The sequence below is a fragment of the Symsagittifera roscoffensis genome, chromosome 2, assembly GCF_963678635.1.
Source record: "Symsagittifera roscoffensis chromosome 2, txSymRosc1.1, whole genome shotgun sequence".
NCBI lineage: Eukaryota > Metazoa > Xenacoelomorpha > Acoela > Convolutidae > Symsagittifera > Symsagittifera roscoffensis.
The window spans coordinates 74,602,248-74,608,483 of NC_087063.1; positions in this window are offsets into that span (position 1 = coordinate 74,602,248).

Consider the following 6,236-nt stretch of genomic DNA (forward strand, 5'->3'; position numbering starts at 1 on the left):
GACTGGCCTGGTGTGTTTGCCTCTTTGCTTATTGTTGTCACTACACCAAATTTGTCCATGGTTCCAGTCTCTCCTCCGACGTATGCCTCGTTCTCCTGGATCGAACTGTTGAGGCTGACCTGAGATCCAAAGTCCCCTTGCTCTTCTTCATCCTCTTCCTCTTGGGATTCACCGTCATTTCCTGCTCCTCCTCCCATGCTGAATGGAAAGATGTTTCCGAAGGTGTTCTTCATTCTTTCTGAGAATGATGATGACGTTGTTTGTTTCCCCGTTCCGCCTGCCATCATAGTGTTGTCTGTCGGAGATCTTCTAGTTGCCGTTACTTCAGTTGAGATGTCGGACAGTTCCGACATCTCCTCTCGATCCAACGTCCCGGTGGAAGTGGCAAAATCATGGCCTTGTTCTACCGGAGTAGATTCACTCGCCAGCCTTCTGCCTCTCCCTTCCAGTCCATTTACTCCCTGGTTGTCGTTCATGGTATGGTCCGTATTGACCTCCACTTCTAACAGTTCTCTTCGCTCTTCTGAGGTCTTTTGACTTCTCGTTTCAACCATTCTGCCTGAAACCGTCCCCTCTTTATCGGACCGGGTTCGCTTGATCCAACCCCCCCGTTTGTTGTTGATAGATATATTGTTGTTACAGGCATTTATATCAGTCAGGATCGTTACGATCAATTTTGTAGCCCGTTTGTGAGGCTTGTACTGTAGGGTTATTTGAGCATTTAAGCACGTTAATGATAAATTGCGCTCAATCCGGAAGGGTCAGCTGATTTGCGCTCAATTCGGAAGGGTCTTGGGTGAAGACCGATCCGGCAAGCAGTTCAAGGAGCAACAAGAAGGGGCTCAACGACAACAACAATCGACTGTTGGGTATCGTTAACAAGTTTTGTATCCCTTTTGGTACAAAAAGTAAGATAGTAATCTGTGGGGGGCTCGACAGTGCTGCACTGTAGTGACCCTTCACCGAACTGCGAATATCCGAGTTAAGCACCTTAATTCGGATAATAAACAAACCCGGAGGGGTATAGTATTACTAATATTATGATTTATATAGCCTATATTAATAGTCTTATATCGATTTTCAGTGAAAAACAACGAAAACAGACCGGTTTTTAGGGTCAAAATAGCGATATTTTGATCCCCCCAAAGTCGCGATTTTTGAGATATCGATATTTTTTGAAACGGAAAAAAGCGCTAAGTTAGTGTGTTACATCGTAACTGCACTACTGTAATAAGTAGAACCGGTTAACTTTAGTTCGGAAGCGGTTGGAACTAGTTTGGTACCAAAAACCAAATTTTCCCAATTTTTGATAGTAAGAAACACTAAAAATTTAGAAAATTTTTTTGAAATTTTTGAGGTAGGACAGTAAAAATAGTTGTTCGGACAACGTCCACTAGTGAATCTACAAGTCTTAAAATCCACTACCCGAATTTTAAGACTTCACATTAACGCCTATTAAGGGCGTTAATGTGAGCATCCGCTCGGCGCGGAGTGCTCGTTAACGGTTCCGCCGGTCATGATGTTATGAAAGAATAACACCCAGGAGCGCCATAAAAACATACATGTAACATTCGCCCGGAAGATACATATCGACGGATAACAAAACTAAGTCTTAAGACGACTGGCTAGCGTCTAAACAGAGCTTTGCATGTTTTTCACCGTCTCTACCAAGCCAGTACTTTTCGGTGGTCTTTCTTACATCAGGCTAACAAAAACGTTACTGTTCTCCGGCTTCGACCAGAACGCTCAAATTAACTGAATTACATGCGAAATTAGTGAGCTCATGGCTGGGTCTCTGTATCCCCAGACCACGAGGTCACTCCTAAAAACAGGGCTACTACTTATCATATTACTATTGTTTTTGTTCAGTAGATAAAAATCATCATCTCCATCGAAGATGGATCAACCCTTTCCCCCAACTCCTAGCACCTCATCCTTGTCAAAACTAATCAAAATATCAGTTAAATTCAAGTCAGGACATGACAGGATGCTAAAATTCAATACAAGTTCATAAAAGTTCCCGTCCCGAGACCCTTCCGGATTCTTGAATCCGGCGAATCAAGCTCCTTAACCTCAGGTTCACGCTAACTCGGAGGGCTGGCTTTTACCCTTCACCGTTGTTCGCAACGGCCTTGCAACTATTGTAACAGCACAATAGTTGCAACTCGGAACGTCCTCTGCTGTTCGGTAGTTCGTTGTTGTTTTTTAGTCTCGATTTTCGTACTGTTCGTAATCGCAGATAAAGTTGTTCTGTTTCTTTCTGCTATTTTAGCCAAAATGGCCGTTTTAACATTTCTCAGAAATGTTACGTCATCACTTCGAAAATTTAAAATGTAGAATTCCAGAATCTTCTAGCCTTCACCGTTTGGCCAATCATTCAAATAACGTCCTTATCCGTTCTAAATCGCCAATCCGGAAGGTTCACTGCTAAAATCCTGAATTCTGCAGAGACTGCATTTTGGCCATTCTGGTCGAATGTCACATACTCCCCGGACAGTCCGGTCAATGTCCTCATTGAATCGCGCAATGTTCTAAATGGTTACAGTGTCATCGAACAGAATTTACAAAATGCACGAAATTACTTTTATCTACTCAAATTTTATGGTTCACTCAAATTTCTTATTACCTGGTGTCCAGCCACTGAGATTATCGACTGTATCTTCTTTCCTTGCGGCGCCATGCCGAACCTCTTACCGGAGATCACTTTAAGTTTCATATCTAAACTGCTTGGTGTTTTCGTCTCCTCGAACTCCGTTGCCTCGAAGGTATTCAGTTGCTCCTGAAGCTTTTCATTTTCCAGTTCAAGTTTCACTTTTTGTTCGATCTCTTTCGTCACCAATTCCTGCTGTACTCTATTTAGAGCATCCTTTGCGGCTGCCTTATAATCGATCTTGAAGTCATCGGCCGCAGTTGCTGGTTCCGGTTCACGTGCTTCTTCTGTTACCGCTTGCATTTTCTTTGCCGCCAGCTCTTGAGGTTTGTCCTTCCTGCGTGCCTCTGCTTCGCTCAAGAGTCGAGCCTTGCTTGCTTTCACTCCTGACAAAGCTTCTTCATGCCTTGGATGCTTGATGTCCGCCACTGCATCCCAGAATTGCGGACAATCTGATTTAAAATGACCTTCCAAGTTGCAAAAGAAACACCTCGGGCCGAATTTCGCAATTACTCCTCTCATGAAATCCTCATGGTCCAACTCTGACGCATCTTCGTCCTCGAGGCTAAAGCCTATTGCTTTCATGCCTTGTTTGTAAGCTGGACATGCTGACACATGATGGTCTGTTGAACTACAATTAGCACAAGAGCGTCTCTTGTCCATATCGTCCCTCGTTTTGTACCAATTGTTCCCTTGATTTGCTGGTCCTTTGTTAAAATTGCCATAATTGTTCTTGTAATATCCAGATCTCGAAGGAGGTTTCAACAATAGATACTCTTTTGATTTGAGCCTCAACTCCTCCGGTGTTGGCGCATTAGTTGATAGTGGTGTGTAATGCGTTGCTAACATCGTACGAAGTTCATCATTTTTCACACCATCGATGAATTTTGAGGCTACGGCCAGGTTCATCCTTCGGTTTGACTCATCCGGTTGGCTGCGTCTTCTCAGCATTTCCAAATCATCGAGAAACTTGTCTATTGTTTCATCTTCTCGTTGCCTCCGTTTCTCGAAGCGCATCATCGCCTGGTGCCCCTGCACCCCTGATCCGAAACGGTTTAATAAGATTTCGAAGATTTTCTCAGCAGTGTCACGTTGATACTGTTTCTTGGCCATGACACAGTTCAGGGCTGTCCCTTCTAAGTTGCTGGTGAGCGCGCTGCATTCCTGTCTCTCAGACAAGTCTTCTTCCTCGAAATGCAGCTTCATTACCTCTATCCAGGTATCAATACAGCCATCAGATTCGTCTTTGTAGCATCTTGGTTTCTTAAAGACTCTTCTGGACTTTTCACTGCGTTCATTGGTTCTAGATAACCGCGTCAGGAATGTCTCCAAAGACCTGTTCAGGGGTTCAAATGCTGTGGCCATTGCCGTAGCATCCCTTGAGAGTCCCGCTTGAGTGTCCTCACACCTTGTCGAAGGCTCTGTGTGCGGTGCATCCCTGCAATCCGAATCACCTTGAGCGTTTCCCGCTTGGCCCATATGACTCCTCCTCGGGCTTGTATGCCCCATGTTGCCAGAATCGCTTCTCCCAGTCGCATGTGTGCTTTGCGTTGGTCGTTCGTTCGAGGTTTGTCTGTTCCCCGTTGAACTCGCTCTACTGTTCGGGCCCCATGCTGTATTACCCCTTGTGGCATAGCCTGATGAACTGCCCCTGCCTCTAGTGGATCCATACGTCTTCCTCCTTTGATGTTCATTGAAGTTCACCCTCGGTTCCCTGCTGGGACCTCCCGAGTTCGGCTCTCCTTCTTTTGGTCCACTCTTGCTGCTTAGTAGCCCGTCCAACCTATCCATGATAGCCTGAGTTCGCCTCTCCATCATCGCGTCTATCTTTGTGTCAAGAGACCCAAGAGACTGCTCTTGCTGAATTCTTAACTTCTCCATGTCGGCTCTTAAGCGTAACTCCCTCTGTTCCGCCTCTCTTGTCATTCGCGACAAGTTCCTCGTCATATGTTCGTCCGTTCTTTCTTTCAAGCGTTTCTCGCTTCTGCCAACTTCTTGTCTGTTGCGGTTTATTTCTTCCCGCAGACTTTCTCTTTCAATGTGAACTGCTCTTTCCAGTTCACTCATCCTTATCGACATCTGTTCATTCTGTTCTCCTAAACTGCCCACTATGTTGTTTAAGGCTTCTTCTAGTGCTGCCCCGTTATCCATGAGTGGCGTCACTAGTGGTGGTGTAACTCTGTGGGTCCCAGGTAGCTTCGTGCTGGTAGAGATCCTGGCCTTTACTCTCTGTCTTGACCTTTTATCATTATTTATTTCAGGATCCGCTAACGCGTTGCTAAGCCCTCTGGTTCTACCCTCTTCAGGTTGTGGCTCTGAACTTGTCCTAATCGCGAAGTCTTTTGACTGGCCTGGTGTGTTTGCCTCTTTGCTTATTGTTGTCACTACACCAAATTTGTCCATGGTTCCAGTCTCTCCTCCGACGTATGCCTCGTTCTCCTGGATCGAACTGTTGAGGCTGACCTGAGATCCAAAGTCCCCTTGCTCTTCTTCATCCTCTTCCTCTTGGGATTCACCGTCATTTCCTGCTCCTCCTCCCATGCTGAATGGAAAGATGTTTCCGAAGGTGTTCTTCATTCTTTCTGAGAATGATGATGACGTTGTTTGTTTCCCCGTTCCGCCTGCCATCATAGTGTTGTCTGTCGGAGATCTTCTAGTTGCCGTTACTTCAGTTGAGATGTCGGACAGTTCCGACATCTCCTCTCGATCCAACGTCCCGGTGGAAGTGGCAAAATCATGGCCTTGTTCTACCGGAGTAGATTCACTCGCCAGCCTTCTGCCTCTCCCTTCCAGTCCATTTACTCCCTGGTTGTCGTTCATGGTATGGTCCGTATTGACCTCCACTTCTAACAGTTCTCTTCGCTCTTCTGAGGTCTTTTGACTTCTCGTTTCAACCATTCTGCCTGAAACCGTCCCCTCTTTATCGGACCGGGTTCGCTTGATCCAACCCCCCCGTTTGTTGTTGATAGATATATTGTTGTTACAGGCATTTATATCAGTCAGGATCGTTACGATCAATTTTGTAGCCCGTTTGTGAGGCTTGTACTGTAGGGTTATTTGAGCATTTAAGCACGTTAATGATAAATTGCGCTCAATCCGGAAGGGTCAGCTGATTTGCGCTCAATTCGGAAGGGTCTTGGGTGAAGACCGATCCGGCAAGCAGTTCAAGGAGCAACAAGAAGGGGCTCAACGACAACAACAATCGACTGTTGGGTATCGTTAACAAGTTTTGTATCCCTTTTGGTACAAAAAGTAAGATAGTAATCTGTGGGGGGCTCGACAGTGCTGCACTGTAGTGACCCTTCACCGAACTGCGAATATCCGAGTTAAGCACCTTAATTCGGATAATAAACAAACCCGGAGGGGTATAGTATTACTAATATTATTATTTATATAGCCTATATTAATAGTCTTATATCGATTTTCAGTGAAAAACAACGAAAACAGACCGGTTTTTAGGGTCAAAATAGCGATATTTTGATCCCCCCAAAGTCGCGATTTTTGAGATATCGATATTTTTTGAAACGGAAAAAAGCGCTAAGTTAGTGTGTTACATCGTAACTGCACTACTGTAATAAGTAGAACC